At 34.8% G+C, this 16,716-nt stretch overlaps 1 protein-coding gene and 1 long non-coding RNA gene across 4 annotated transcripts in view; one reads left to right on the top strand and one right to left on the bottom strand.

Moving 5' to 3' along the window:
• The window catches only part of LOC149031861 (uncharacterized), a 51,920-nt gene extending 45,246 nt beyond the window's left edge, over positions 1 to 6,674 (top strand). The window contains exon 2 of the long non-coding RNA XR_016177274.1: positions 6,239 to 6,674. This is a non-coding gene — a long non-coding RNA (uncharacterized LOC149031861). The remainder of the gene's footprint in view (positions 1 to 6,238) is intronic.
• Pdk1 (Phosphoinositide-dependent kinase 1) overlaps positions 1 to 16,716 on the bottom strand; it is a 277,088-nt gene that overhangs the window by 127,589 nt on the left and 132,783 nt on the right. The gene's annotated exons all lie outside the window — the stretch shown is intronic.

Genomic DNA, 16,716 nt, shown 5'->3' with positions numbered 1-16,716 from the left:
ATAATTATTAAAATAAAAAAGATGAGCGTGAATATTCCTAAAAAATAAAAAAAAAAAGTAAAAAAAAAGAGATAAAGCAGTAAAAACATTCTTTAAAACAAGTTAATTACTATTACTCGATGATTTAACGAACTCCGTGTGAATTAATCCCTACGAATGACCGGTTAATATCACGTAAACTCGAGGCTCCGGTTATTTCACAATCACAGGAAACTAACACGAGTTTAAAAGAAAAAGAAAAAAAAAAGTGGATATATGAAACGTACGTATGAGAGAACTGGATTCCACGCGTGCCTATCAAGGTCCCCGACAGATCAGACTTTTGGACTTATATGATCTTAAGTTAAGCTCGTGAAAAAACAGTGACCAAGCGAAGAAAAGTGAATAGAAGTGAAGAAGAAAAGGGAAAGGGAAAGGGAAAGGGGAAATAATTTCGTTCGTTCGTTCGTTTTTTTCTCTCTCTTCATCTTTTCATCTTTGTTTGTTCTAGCCGTTTTTCCACAAGCTTAGAGGGAAGAACTTTAAACGAGAGAACCACATCGTTTTCTTCGGCATATCCTCTCGACATTATTATTATTATTATTATTATTATTATTATCTTTCGAAGGGTAATCCCTTACTCCACATTTTCCATTATCGTCGCACCACCTGGAACCGTCGCGTCGGAGTTAATCGATTTTGTCTTGGAAGAGTCCCTTCGAAAGCTAGCTAGCTAGAGCTTCATCCAAGAATCACGGTAATATCCTAGCTGTAAGTTGCCCGCCACGAACATGTCTGAAAAAGGAAGGAAAAAGGGAAAACAGACTAGAAGGGAAAATTGAATCGTATCCTTTAACCCCCACAACCCCCACCCCACCCCTATCCCACACCACGCCCCTCTTTCTCTTTCTCTCTCTCTCTACTCCTACTCTTCTCTTACTCCTATCTCTTTTCCTCGTACGTGGGGAGGAGGAGGAGGAGGAGGGGGGGGAGGAAGGCGTTCAACACCATAGACGACGATGTCGCTACCGAGAGAATATTTATCGCGAACGTAGATATTACGTTCGTGCAATAATTTTACGATGCGACATCTCGTAATCGTATCGCGAATAATAAAGCTTGCCTTTCTACGAAAGCAAAGATAGAGATAGATAGATAGAGAGAGAGAGAGAAAGAGAGAAAGAGAAAAAAGAGAGAATAAGAAAGCAAAAGATCTTTTTATCGTGGCGCCAACGCGAAACGTGACCGAGAAAACGAAATTAGAAGTTAGCTTGGTAACATTTGCTTCGAAAAAATATCTAACTATTTTCTGTTTTTTTTTTTTCTTTTTTTTTTTTTCAAAACTAACTTCATTGTATTAGATATATACTGGAAAGTATTTTTTGATTCAAAGTAAATTAGAACAATTTGTTTGGAAATGTCGAAAGTTGGGAAAACTAAATTGACATAGAAATATTGGATAAAGTTAATCGGATGTAACGGTGATCACGTGTGTTATAGATTCAATATTTTGGGAATTTTTATTTTATGTAAGTGTTGAATGACGATTACAATAGTTATGTTTAAAAAAATCTAGTAACTTATTGGAAAATATTACTACACTATTCATTACAATATTACTTATCGTATAATGTTTAATGACATGTTTCTAATGTTTCAAATTGAAAATACTTAAGAAATATGATTAATAATAAATATAATAATTAATTCGTGTCATTTATTTTAACGTTTATGTGGAATTCTACAAATTATTATAATAAACTAAGGGTGCCCCATCACGCGTTGCTGTGGCACACAATCAGTCCAATACACACGTCTTTAAGTCAACGAATTAGGGACCCTGTAGGAGGGACGCGCCAAAGAATTTTGGGGGACAGGAACTTATGTAGTCACGTGATGTCGTGCGAGTGAATCAAACATTTTAAATAGTATCAAAGTTGTATATAGTAATAGTGAATAGTGTAGGGGTGGTAGAGTGGTGAATTGGTTTGAAAAAATTATGAAATAATGAATTGCATCAAATACAGACAAAAAAAATGAACCATATTAAATGATAATTAAAAAATTTATAATTAAAATAGAATAGGTTAAACAAAAAAATTATTATCAATTCAAAAAGAAAGATTGAATTAAGTTTGATTTGATAAAAGGCATTACAGTATTTAGAAATTTCAAAACAACTTGTAGGAATTTATACAATTTTGATAAATACAATTATCTACTATATTTACAATTATTTTAAACATTCGTACGATTTGTTTTTAATTTCCAATATTAATAAATCAGCTAGGATTCCTGGGTATTATATCTTCATAACTGACCACAGCCGTTATTTATACATACTAAAAATAAACATGGCTGTGCGTTGTATCAGAAGCTGTCGTTCAAAATTTTCTGCCAATAGCAAACCCCAGCAATAAACGCGTCCCTCCTACAGGGTCTCTACAACTAATTACTTTATACCACCATCTGTTAGAATCTTATCTTATAAACTATCCTATCTTTCAAGTTGGATGAAACTGCACACAGTGTACAAAATTTGATTAAAATCGGTTCAGTAGTTTAGGAGTCCATTGCGGACAAACAACGTCACACGTAATTTATAGTACAGTAATCTTGTGTAGGATAAAAGAAAAAGTCAAGTAGATGAATATCTTATGAGAGATGTTAACAACATTCATTTGATAGAGGAATTGAGAAAGAGAAGAGAAGAGAGGAGAGGAGTGGAGAGGAGAGAAGGGAAAAATAGACTTTGCTTTACGTAGTAAAGTGCGAATTCCGAGGAGAGTGAACGAACAATTTACATTTTTACGATATCTTACCGCGAACAGTAATTCGTTTGTTTGGCGCGAAACGAACGTCCTGTTTGCTTCCTATTGCACGCGCCAATTCCAAGAAAAAAAACCAATCGCTAATGACAACTACGTTTTGTCGCGTGATCATGTCAACAATGCGATTGTTATTAATTACGATGAGGAAAAAAAAACATTTATTTCATTCTGTCTCTTTCTCTTTGTCTATCTGTCTGTCTATCTGTCTGTCTGTCTGTCTGTCTGGCTGGCTGGCTGGCTGGCTGGTTGGCTGTTGAACATTTTATTTCTTGTTATCACGATTAAACTGTTTTGATGGTAAATCATGTAATTAACATAAAATAACGGAAATAAAAATGAAAGAGGAAAAACTTAAGAAAAGAATGGATTAATTCGAATCGATATTTAAACAGATACATATACAGTGATAATAAATCACCGATTAGACTTGAATCGGGAAATGGAAATTGATGTCAAGGATACTTCGAGACTAGGCCAAGCTTGGATTACAATTTCAGATCGGATCTGAATTCGATCGAATTCGTTATTACACCACATCGCCGTTACGTTACGCGTTAGAACTTTTAGAAATGTATTTTTACCTACTTACGTATCTATTACGTTTGACTAATAATACGTAGAAACTCGACGAAAATAAATTACACGACGTATGAATAATTGAAAAACTGACGATTCCTCGTGACGTATTATATTTATCGCGGATATATCTTGTTTTGTAAAACGTGTACGTAAATGCAGGTTTATTTCTGTGTGTGTGTGTGTGTGTGTGCGTGTACGTTTTCGACTATATTTTCAGATGGGAAAGGGGGAACTTTTGAAAGAACCTGAAGGTTAGAAAAAAAGTATCGTACATATATATTTTTTTTCTTATACATTCAAGTTCAAAAGAAATATACCACGACACGACTTATTCGTCGTAAATATCGTCAGATCGGCCTCCTCTCTAAACTGCGCAGTTCTCGATAATTAGCAACCTCGTCGATTGCGTTTATCCCGGCACGAGGTCGTAGTGACGACGACAACGACTACGACGACGACGACTTGTGCTAATGCCACGTGCCAAACGAACGCCAATCATTTTTCTTGCCCCCTGTCTCTCCCTCACTGTATGTTATACTATTGCGGTTCAATGATACATATATATATATTATTTTTTTTGTTTTTTTTTTCTTTTTTGCTTCCTGCCTATCTTTTTGTTCTGAAAATATTCAACGAATGTCGATAACAGGCGATATCTGGAAAGAACGGCGCCAGTGCAATTAGCGTCGTCACGGCTCAAGGCGTGGTAAATGCGTATACAGAACGGTGACCGGTAAAGGAAAGGTAATAATATCGTGCAAAGACCTCGATTCCATCCGTACGGGGAAATCCGGTTATTATCGGGGTTTAATATAAAATATGTAAAATTGTTAACGGCAAACATCGATGATCATCAATGTATAATATGAATTTTCAAGTTTAACAACTTCCGTTTGTAAAGTGTTTGTAAAGTGTCCCTAACCCATAAGAATCCTCGTCGAAATTCTAACACTTTCTTTATCCGATTTCTTTATATTCTTTTTTGTTCTTTCTTTTATCGTGGCTTAAACGATTAAAATCAAAGGAAAGAGTCGATAGAAAAAGGAGTTTACCTAACAATTACCGTCCTTTCAAGACTAATCCAAGCGTTCTGTTTTTAAAGCTCCCCCTTCTCCCACCTTAGTAGGAACCCACCCTTTTTATCCGCCAAATATCTCACTCCTTTTCATAGACGTTACACCTCCGGTGAGGAAGCACGTTTCAAGGATAATCCTGCAAAGAGAAACGGAATCCAAGTTGTGAGACTGCTAGAGATGAGAGAAAAGAGGAAAAGGTAATGGTGGTGGTGGTGGTGATGGTGGTAGAAAGATTGTAGAAGGCTACTACTTTTGAAAGAAGAAACCTCCTCAACCTTTTTCTTCATCTTTTTTTTTTTCTTCTTCTTTTCCTTCTTCTTCTCTTTCTAATTTATTAACACAAAGGGATACCGCTTAGTATGCGACCTTCCAAAAGAACGGATGGGGCCACTTTGGAAAATCAGCAACGGCACAGATTCCCTTTTCGACATTTTGGGACCTCCACAGAGAGTTGTAAATTATTCCGAAGCTGGCAATGAATTGTTGTTTTAGGAAGACACCCATGTGCCTGTTTCCTTTCTTAGTCGAGATAACGTGTTCCGATCTTCGGATAGGATAGAAGGAAGGTAAGAAACAGAAATATGGTTAGTGTGAGAAAGAAAAAGACTGGGATTCCTTTCTTGGAAGACGGAAAAGAAGCCGCAAGCGTACCGTCGTCTCGAGCCTGTCAGAATTACTTGAGTGGACGAACGCGTTTCTCTTCTGAACGAACGCGTTTCTCTTTTGAACGAACGTTTGAACTGCTTGAATTTTCAACAACCAGAAAGTGACCAACCAACAACGACTAAAACCCACAAAGATGTTGTAACACGGTACGGCCTATTTTCTATTTCATTCTTTTCAAATTCGTTCATCTTTCGTATACTCTTAAATAGGAGCATAACAATTGATCAACCGAAAGACTTCTTTCTTTCTTAGAAGAAAGTTCAAGATGAAGAATTCCTAACCGAATTATTTTCTTCTTCTTTGCATTGTTGACTTCCATTCGCATTGGTAAAAGAAATGATGATCTCAGTCAACGAGTCTTACGTAGGGAATTGAATAGGAACGATGATAAAAATAATAAAGTTATTTTCTCGTTCGCAATTGGTTAGCCCGTTAACTGTTGACAAGCAGCAAGCAGGCTGATGCATCTTATGGACAATGACGCAACGCGTTCCTTCCAAGAGAAAGCGCTTGTGTTTTTTAAAGGCTAGTAAACAGGAAGACTCTATGCAGGTCAACCGCGTTTGTCGAGGAAAACAATATACGTATGTATATATATATATGTGTGTATATATACCAAGAAAGAGAGTCGTGTAACAAACGGAACGACAAACAGACGGGAAAATGATTCTGTGTCGGAATTCAACGACACCGAAACCTTCGTCCCATTAAAAAAAAAAAAAAAAAAAAAAAATAAAAAACTACTCCCACGCTTCTTTTACTCTCGTATTTTCTTTCCTTCATTTTCTTTTTTTTTTTTTTTTAAATATTTGTGAGAACAGAATAAGGTTCTCGAAAGAACTAGAAAGGGGGATAGATAATGTTCCCATTGAACGTCACTTTCAACAAGTGCAAGAAAAGATGAGTTTCTTTAAAGGGATCTCGAATTTTGAACTAAATGAAATCACACGAGCTGTGATTCCAGTTAAAAGTATCACTCTCGGACCAGGACCCAAAAATAAATTCTTCTCGATTACCATTTAGTTTAGTTTCTAAGTCCTTTTTTTTTCTATACAGATTGACTTTTACGTACGATTTTTTAATCCATAACTTATTATCTTTAAAAAGGGACAAACCTACAACGACAAAGACAACTCCTCGGCAACATTGGAAAATGGAGATTAAAGTAGCTTCGATGGGAAAAGAAAGAAAAAAAAGAAACGAGAGGAAAAAGAAAAATAAAAAAAGGCCCAAAGACGTTTGCCTGCTGTTTTCAAAAGTCACTCTAACAACCTCTCGCAAAAAGAAGAATCAACCGAGTTTAAGTTCGACCCACCTAATTTCAATTTCTATAGATTATCAGAAGAAAAAGAAGTAGAAGAAGTAGAAGAAGAAGAAGAAGATTCGAAAGGAATGGGATCCCATGCATAATAATGAATGACAAGGAGAGAAGGTTACACACCCGTCTCTCGATTTACACAATACTTTTTATATGTGGTCACAAAATTTGTTATTCAACTAACAATAAAAAAAATGTTTCAAATACTCGAATAGATGTATTCAAAATAACAAATAAAATATTTTACCTAAATAATGCAATTCATTTTTCATTATTATTATTAATGTTATTTTATTTGGGGAGGGGGTGGGGGGGGGAGGGGTGAAAATATGTAAAGTAAATATTTGATTAAATTTATCTCAACTATCTGACTGGAGTATATTTTAATCTCACCATAGATTGGACTTTGTTTACATGGTTCTATATTATCGTGTAATAAAAACAAAACCATATGTAACGAATAATTCACAGATAAATCGAGAAACGGGTGTATTTGGTAAAACCAAATAGAGTAGGGGGGCAGGAGGAGGAGGAAAGAAATGTTGAATATTTAAGAACAATAATGGTTTGTCAAGCAACGTGCAAATATGGTTAGAAGGAAGAGTGAGTGACGGCAGCAGGTGTTCTTGTGACTGCAAACACCTATATATATATATATGCACATTCCTATGTCGGTTCCTCCTACACAGGTATTAGTGTTATTTACAACGAGATACCGAAAAATCCGGTCCTCTCATAGACTCGAGAAACGGGAGAGAGTCAACGCATTCCTAATCGATACTCTTGCGTCCATCAAAAGGCGCCGGCACCATGAAAAAAACTCATTTATTGCGTTTAGGATACTGACATTTATTTTTATTGACAATAAAAAAACTACTTAGAGACCAGTGAAAATGATTAATTCAAATAAAATGGATCTTTATTATTGTTATTATCTGTTATATTATTACTTTCTTTCAACTTATTTTTTTTTTTCTTAAGTATAGATATTATTATTATTATTATTATATAATAAATAAATATTTTATTTATATTAAATTGATATTGAAGTAACAATTAAACGTTTATTATCTTATATATCTTTGTCAATGTGCAATCATTTGAAATTGGGTGTTTGGAATCGAAATAGATACGCATTAAATTGTCGGTGCAATTTTGGCATTAATTTGACTTCAAATTGGATCGTTTTCGATGAAGAAAACAAAAAAAAAAAAAAAAGACATATCAAGTAAAAGTGTCGTAGAAAATAAATAGCCGTGTCAACAGGTGTTTTTTTTTTCCTTTTTTTTGTTTCCTCTCGATTCTCTATAAGCCACATTGGCACATGATTGTCCCTCAGGAGAGAGCATCGGATTTTTCGTCTCTTCGACCCTGATCTAATACCTAGAAGTCTAATACGTCTGGCTAACCAAGAAGAAGAAGAAGTAGTAGAAGTAGAAGAAGAAAGAATGAAGAAAAAAGAAACTAAGAAAGGAGGAAAGGAATGTTTCCTTGAAATTCGAGCGACCACCAAAAGCGCCGCCACTTTGGAGTAGAAAAGAAAAGAAGAAGGACCTGGCCCGGCAGGTGTGTTAAATTCATTCACAAACTAAACGGTGAAGCTTTGCACGAAAATCCACGCCTACTTAATAACAATTTTTCCCAATTCTTTTTTTCTTTCTTCTTTTTTTTTTTTACGATAAGAAAAGGTAAGAAAAAGAATTAAAAAAAAAAAAAAAGGAAAGAAAACAAGTAAAAGCCGAAATTTGACAGTAGAGTGTCAAAATATTGTGCGTAAAGTACCTTAATCACACAGGAAGCGATAGTATAGTAATAAAAAAAAAAAATATAAATGTATGTATAAATAAAAATACAAATAAAACAAAAGGACAAAATAAAACATAGAAATGTGTGTTATTTTCGTCTTGGTGGAGGTACAAAACCCCAACTTGTTGTTCTTCTTCCAAGAGAAAGAATGAAAAATAAAAGTAGAAACTAAAAAAAAAAAAAAAAAATTGAAAAATACAAAAAAACAAAAATAAACAAAAAAAAAAAAATAAAAAAATGAAGAAAGAAGAAGGTTGATTAACACGGTGGCGCACGGTGGAACTTCTACTCGTTCTTCGTAACTCGTTGTTGTTGAAAGGATCCAAGAGATTCCCACGGCGTTTGAAAGAGAGAAAAAGAGTGAGAGAGAGAGAGAGAGAGAGAGAGAAGAGACGAGAGAAGAAAAAGAAAGGAATAAAAAAGAAGAAGAAGAAGAAGAAGCATAAAAGCCGAGTTCGAAAACGCTGTAGGAGGGAAAAGAAGAGGAAGATGGTGAGTTTCATTCACAAGACTTGTACGCGCGAGTGCGAGTATTTCTCTCTCTCATTCTGTCTCTCTCTTTCTTGGGAGGATGCAGCAGCTTCTCGTCGAATGAGCCTCGCCTCGAATGGGCCCCGAATGGGCCTCGAACGGGCCCGGAACGGAGGTCCCTGCTAAACCCTGCACCCCACATACCGCGCATCACGGAACCTTTAGCACCGGTTCTCGCATACCATGTGTCTCTCCTCCTTTTCCACCCTCTCCTCCTCCTCCTCCTCCTCCTCCTCCTTCTCCTCTTGAGGGACCACCAACCAGCAACGGAGTCGAGAAACTCTCCCGCGCCTTCCACCACGTTGTTTCTTATCCATCGTCTCTCAGAAAGGACGGGGCGTAGACCAAACAAAGGAACCCAAGAAAGAGAGAGAGAGAGAGAGAGGGTAGCTGACCAACAACTCTGGAATTTCTCTCTCTTCTCTCTCTCTCTCTCTCTCTCTCTCTTTCTGTTTCTTTTTTTATTTCCTTCTCGCGTTAAACCACCTCCTTCGTTCTTCCATCCTCTTTGCTCTCTACAAGTTCCCGTGTTTATTGCTGTCTGGATAACTCGCTTTCTTCCTTCCTCGACGTTTTATTGTCTCTCTCTCTCTCTCTTTCTCCTCTCTTTTGCTCTTTCTATGGATTGACTTATCCATCTCTCCCTTTACTCTCTGCACACCTCGTATCTCATCATGTTCGTTGGAATTCGAAGAACGTTCTTTGATATTCTTTCAGGGTTTTTCGAGCTTAATTATGATACACTATGCATATACATACTGTATATACGTATGCGTATAACTATGCATAAGCATATGTGATATAATTGGAATGGCGGCGTTCAAAGTACCGATATCGCAAGATCATCGATAGGAATATTTATCTGTTTTTTTTTAATTCGTTATTGAAGAACCTTTTTAATTATCTCCGTGTCACGTAGATATATATACTGTGTGTATTTATAAATAATATCGCGTGCAATGTATGCAATTAAAATAAGGGAGATCGTTTAAAAGACACCGATCGTGAGTTGCTCATTGCATTACCATTTTTATACGAGTATGTAAACAAACAGTTCTAATAACGACGTTACAGTCATCGTTCGAATAAAGAATACGTCATTATTGATTTCGATAGAAGAAAGTGATTTGAAATCGACATTAGATCCTCGTTGTTGGATTTATTAATTGTCCATGAAAACATTTGGAGAAAGACTTAACTATATACATATACATACATACATACATACATACATACATTGATTCAATGTATGTCGGAAACGATGGTTCGTTTCGTTTCGTTTTCGATTGAATTCGATTACGACGACTTCGAGTATTAAATGTACGATCTCGTTGGGTAAAAGAGCAAAGTGATTCTTGGAAAAAAGTCGGCTATAAAAGACGTGACCGGGGCTCGAGAATGGAAGGAAGAAAACGGTAATCCTTTCTGGATGGCTTGCGTTACCATTTTGTGAAGAGAGGGCAGCATACGTGAGCGTTTCAACGTAAGCTAACCATGGTCACGCTTATACCATACAAGTATATAATAATATCTTGTACGTGAGCTTATACGTGGGCGTATACATGAAAACGTCTAAAACTAACTCTCCTTCCACCTAGAAATTCCAACCGTTTGGTTCGTTTTCTTTAGAATTTTTAGGCGCCACCACCAAACCGATATTTCACCACCAGCCACAACTATTTTGTTCTTTTAGGTAGCCCCAAAAAAAGGGTCTCACTTTCTCTTTCACCGTTAACTCATTTGAGACCACTTGCACAACCTTTGTGCAATCATACATTAGCTGTTATCAGTTATTTTGAGTAATATAAATAATATCTTTAAAGTATAGAAAAACAAAATTTGGCATTGCAAAATTGGCTGAAATCTTCAAAAAACTAAGTTTTGAGAGAATGAGACAAATACAAAATAAAAATATCTGGTGTAGGATAATTGTATTCCCTTCTTATTTAGTATCGCGACCGTTTCATTGCCGCCTACCGCTCCGTTACATAGCCGCCTACCGCTCCGTTACATTTTTTCAAATTACACCTATTCTAAAGAAGTTTTCACTTCAAAAAAAAAGAAACAAAGAAACATGTGTGCAGATCACACGTATTAGAAGTGAAATCTTGAAAAAACTAAGTTTCGAGAGAATGAGACGAATAGAAAATAAAAATATCTGGTGTAGGATAATTGTATTCTCTTCTTATTTAGTTTCGCGACCGTTTCATTGCCGCCTACCGCTTCGTTACATAGCCGCCTGCCGCTCCGTTACATTTTTTCAAATCACACCCATTCTAAAGAAGTTTTCACTTGAAAAAGAACCGTGTTCCGAAAAAAACTGTGGTCTCGAATGGATGTTAGACTTTTAAGTTTCTTTATTTATTTCGAACTTACGAAATATACTACTTGTCTCTAATCCTTTTCTAAATAACTATTTTTCAATAGTTTATTATGACTTATATTCAAGTTTCATTTTGTCGTTTTGTACGAGGCACGATTTCACGTGGCCGTTTCATTGCCGCCTACCGCTCCGTTACATAGCCGCCTACCGCTCCGTTACATGTTTTCAAATCACACCCATTCTAAAGAAGTTTTCACTTCAAAAAAAAAAGAAACGAAGAAACATGTGTGCAGATCACACGTATTAGAAGTGAAATCTTGAAAAAACTAAGTTTCGAGAGAATGAGACAAATACAAAATAAAAATATCTGGTGTAGGATAATTGTATTCTCTTCTTATTTAGTTTCGCGACCGTTTCATTGCCGCCTACCGCTCCGCTACATAGCCGCCTACCGCCCGTTACATTTTTTCAAATCACACCCATTCTAAAGAAGTTTTCACTTGAAAAAGAACCGTGTTCCGAAAAAAACTGTGGTCTCGAATGGATGTTAGACTTTTAAGTTTCTTTATTTATTTCGAACTTACGAAATATACTACTTATCTCTAATCCTTTTCTAAATAACTATTTTTCAATAGTTTATTATGATTTATATTCAAGTTTCATTTTGTCGTTTTGTACGAGGCACGATTTCGCGTGGCCGTTTCATTGCCGCCTACCGCTCCGTTACATTTTTTCAAATCACACCCATTCTAAAGAAGTTTTCACTTGAAAAAGAACCGTGTTCCGAAAAAAACTGTGGTCTCGAATGGATGTTAGACTTTTAAGTTTCTTTATTTATTTTGAACTTACGAAATATACTACTTGTCTCTAATCCTTTTCTAAATAACTATTTTTCAATAGTTTATTATTATTTATATTCAAGTTTCATTTTGTCGTTTTGTACAAGGCACGATTTCGCGTGGAAGTTTCGATTACAAATTGCACAGTCTTCCTGGCGGTTTAATGAAAGGAAAAATATTCTTTCTCTCTCTCTCTCTCTCTTTCTTTCTTATTTTAAGTTTCTTCTTATAGAATATCTATCCTCGAACGCTCTATCTAACAACTACTTTTATAAAAGTCGGTGTAGCCGAGTCATTGTAAGAAAGTCGCACCGGATGTCGCAAGGGACTATTCACACCGTAGGAGAGAAGAAAGAACGGAGAGGTTCTTGAGTTACAGGGTGGCAATGATGTCCAACAGACGGCGATGTCATCTGAACCCGCAAGGGAGAAGAGAGAATATAAGAATGAAAAGAAGAAGAAGAAGAAGAAGAAGAAGAAATGCGATGATAATGATGACGGTAAAAGAGAACGGGGGAGGAGGCAAGAGGTGGTGACGGTATAAGAGGAAAAAGAAACCGACTATGCGGAGGTGTGAAACAAATCAATGAGAGAACTTATGTGATGTCTTACGGTGTTTAAGATGAAAAGAGTTAAAGGAGATAAAAAAAAAAAAAGAAAAAAGAGAAGAAGAAGACAGAATGAGAGAAAGAGAAACGAAAACCTCAGCTACAACCGCAGCTTTCTTACAATCTCGTCTAGACGACACGCATGGACTCAGAGAAGTTGCAGTTAACTTTTGCTTGCTCCTATTGCTGCCGTTGCTACTATATTTCTTTTCTGTCTTTGCACGCGCGTGTTCTCGCGATATCGTTCCAAGGACAGACGTTTATATTTGCGAGAGCATAATATCTGCCACGAGGATTCCAAGTACTCTTCTACTTGACTTTTTATTACTATCTCTCTCTCTCTCTCTTATTACAATCTTATCATTAATCCTTTTCCTATTAATTGCAACGGTAATAACACAACAATCTATCGTATCGGTCATTTATCAACTCGATTAAAATCCACGTACTACAAAGTCAAGTAAACATTGATTAGTTAATATCATAATCCAATGCCATTGTATATCCACTTTTTTGTTTCATAATTTTTTTATTTGTTCTTTTTTGTTCATTTTAATCTAATAAATAATATTATTTTCTTTTTTTCTTTTTTTTTAATTATTAAAAATATTTAATCGTTATTTCGTTTGTACTATCTATTTCAATTACTAAAAGATGAAAGTGTTAACATTTTTAAAGTGTATATTTTTATTTGTACATTCTGTAAATAAGCTTAAAGCTATATACTTTTCTTATCAAATTAAATAAACCGGAAATTATTTAAACTAATTTATTATAAAATTTTTTATCAATTTGTCGTTCTTAAACTTGTAACCAAATTAGTTTCACTTAATGGGTTTAATGATAACAAATAGAATTATTGTAGAAATTGATTTGAAATGAATGAATTTAAATACATCAATCAATTGTTTCGTAAATGCAAAAAATGTGAATAATTCTCGAATCGAGAATTTAATTGATTTGTCCTGTGAAAGGTTCAATTATATTGGGACGATCAAATTCTACATTTCCTAGTTTCGAATCGTGTGATACGTGACGCGTGTCATGTTGGACCGTTCAGCCGAATCAGAAATGCGCAACAAGTATATAGATGGTACCCTACCTTTTACCTAGAGAATTTTATTTTCGGTCGAGTCACGTAAGCATGATTTCTTGGAAACTAAAAATCTTACATGAAACTTTCATATACCAAATACGACAAATGTCTACGATAACATTGTTTTCAATGTTAATCATTGTACTTATAAAAATAGGCACTTCGTATTGACTATAAGTAACTACAAGTACCCTTATTCCCTTCGATCGAAATATTCTTTAACGAAGATACGAAACACAAAAGTAACGAAGAAAAAGTAAATAAGACGAGGGGTGTAACGAGGGGTGTTTCGTCAAAAAGTCAGCGTTCAATGAAACTTTCTTAATTACTTAGCGTTGTTTAAAAGGTTTCAAGCTGTTAATTAAGCTTTAACTCTTTAAACTTTAAACCGAGTAAAGTTAAAGCGTCGACGATGAATTTACTTAAAGTCCAGGGACATTTGGGAGAACTCGTATTCTCAGTTTTAGTTTTGTATGGTTAAAAATAATACGAAAAAGTATAAAAAGCAAAGTACACTTATGAGTGTTGATATAATTTAATATATGCGAATGTAACAAATTATTATTCTTTCCTAGGAGATAGAATTTTTTGTAGAAAAAAATAATAGTACTGAACTCGATCGAGGTTGTAAATGATCGTATTTTTTTTTTTTTTTAGTTGTTTCTTTTCATTCTTTCTTCTTTATTATCGATAATGGCTGGTTCTACATAACCACGGGCCAATATTAGCTCTTAATAAAAGACTTCCCCGACTTGATGTAGGTAGTGGCGCGTAAAGCGTGTGCGGCGCACGCCATCAACGGCGTCGTCATCGTCGTCGTCGTCGTAGTCGTCGTAGTCGTCGTAGTTGGCGCCGATTATTCATACTTATCTACAATACGATAAAAAGCATTAACGGGCGTGAGTTATCGACGGACGCCCTCGTTTCGTCGAAGCATCTATTTGCCCTCGAACTAAAGTCTTTATTTTGTTCATTTTCTTTTTTCTTATTCCCTCGGACTCTTGTTTATTACATTGGTTTTGAAACTATTTATGCAGTGCGTGCATAACATCATCGTATATTGCAAGTGTACTTACTACAACTAGTACTCAACATGTATCGCATATATACATTGAAATATAAAATAATAATACCGTGTATGCCTAAAGCGTATATATAACGCGTAGGTTGGTTGCATAAGAACGCGCGTCTCTTTCGTTCCCGTTACGAAAAGTAATTAAGGTGTTTGCGACTGAAACGTTTTACGCATAAAGGATTAGAAGAACATAGTTGTAAACTCGTCTAGTAAGAACTCGTCTATCTATTTGACTACTTCTTTTATTTTTACCTATTTTTTTTGTCATAGGTATGTACTACTTTATGGTTGTTAGGCATACCTCTACCTACCTACCTGATAACCGACTAAAATTTCACCGGTAAAAAAGCAATAAGAACAAAACAAAACAAAATTCTCACAAAGATACTTAAAAGTCATTTTATTTCAACTATAATTATCACTAACTTATACCTACCTGTATAATTTATCTTACCTAACGCGTAGTTGCTAAGTTTATAAATTGTCACACGTAATTAAGGCTTGGCTTAGATCGTTAATGCTTAAAAGGAGGCATCTTTTACGTAGAAATCAATTTCCCTAGAAATAGGAGATACGTAATAAGATTTCATTTGGAGTATAACAAACGAACGAGAGAAGATTAAAGTTTTGTTCGTGCGCAGAATGACTCGAGGCCGTTCGTAAAGTCAGTGGGAATCGGGCCAAGAGCATCCGTTTGTCGTCCCGTGACATCAATCTTTACTCCTGGCCTACAGCATAATGTCCGTTCCCTGTATATTTGAAAGAGAAAGAGTAAAAAATTCTACTAACCGGATATAAAGCTAACATAAACATTTTAATGATAAGATTTTGTAACTTCAATATGAAGTAATACGAAATTATTGGTATTGGGATCTCTAGCACTTGAATACGCTATCTAGTGGCTAAATTCAGAACTAGAGCAGTAAAGAGGAATTGCTGACAGCTGATTTAACCTACACGATATTTATGTGGAAATATTGATATTTTTAATTTTATGACTTGTTTATTTATTATTTAAAGTAGAATTGAAAATAACTAGTATCGTTAAACTAAAAAGTTGTTGCAAAGAATTTGTTTGTTTGTTATGGAGTTTCCAGCCAAAAAAAAAAATACAAGTAAAGTGTATTGCTTTGTATTTGATTGTACAAGCATAGCTTGTCGTGATGAAGAAATTAGGTTTTTTTTTCAAATTCCATCTCGTAAAAAACAATTTGTTTATCGAATAAACGAATTTGATGATAAAGAAATAATTGATAGACAACAACAACATGTTTACAAATATCACTTAAATAAGCCTTGCATGAACAACTCATTCTAATTGTTCGACCATTTTTTAATATTTCATCAGTTATTTCATGTGGATTATCTTTAATATGTGAAGTTTGTAAACAAAAAGCTCTAAAATACTTATAATATTACAATCACCACTTGGTACTTGCTCACACTTAATAACATGTCCAGCATTTAATACACTTTCACCACCAACAAAATTTTTATTGCTTGGTTTTGTACAATATAAGTTTCATTTTATTTAATTTAATTACAAAAAAATAATAACAATAATAATATAAATAATAATGTTATATACGTTGTTCTCTATTTTGGTTATACAAGTAATGCACAGTATCATCCAGTCTCTAGTTCATATTTTTGCCGCTAGGATAAGCCACGCCCCTGCCAGAGATCCCAATATAAATTTTTCGTTTATTATACAAAAAAAAACAATACTATCATATTTCATTATAAAAACTAAGAGTATTATTATTAATTTACTACCCTTAGATCTTACTTTTTCAATCAACAACGAAACATTTCAATATAACAAAACCAAAACAAAACAATGTACGTCAAAGTACCATTAAACTCATTGCATGGATTGATTTTCGATGAATATCAACAAAGTGAGCAAGAATGGTATAAGATTTACGTATAAATAGTTAACATTTCAATGTGTGAACCTAATCGAAAAGTTAACAATTGTTCACGTAA

Source organism: Polistes dominula, unplaced genomic scaffold, assembly GCF_049000335.1.
Source record: "Polistes dominula isolate Pdom_NZ unplaced genomic scaffold, Pdom_raw_medaka contig_68, whole genome shotgun sequence".
NCBI classification, from domain to species: Eukaryota; Metazoa; Arthropoda; class Insecta; order Hymenoptera; family Vespidae; genus Polistes; species Polistes dominula.
The sequence above is the reverse complement of the archived record's forward strand: the minus strand, read 5'-3'. Positions and strand labels throughout refer to the sequence as shown.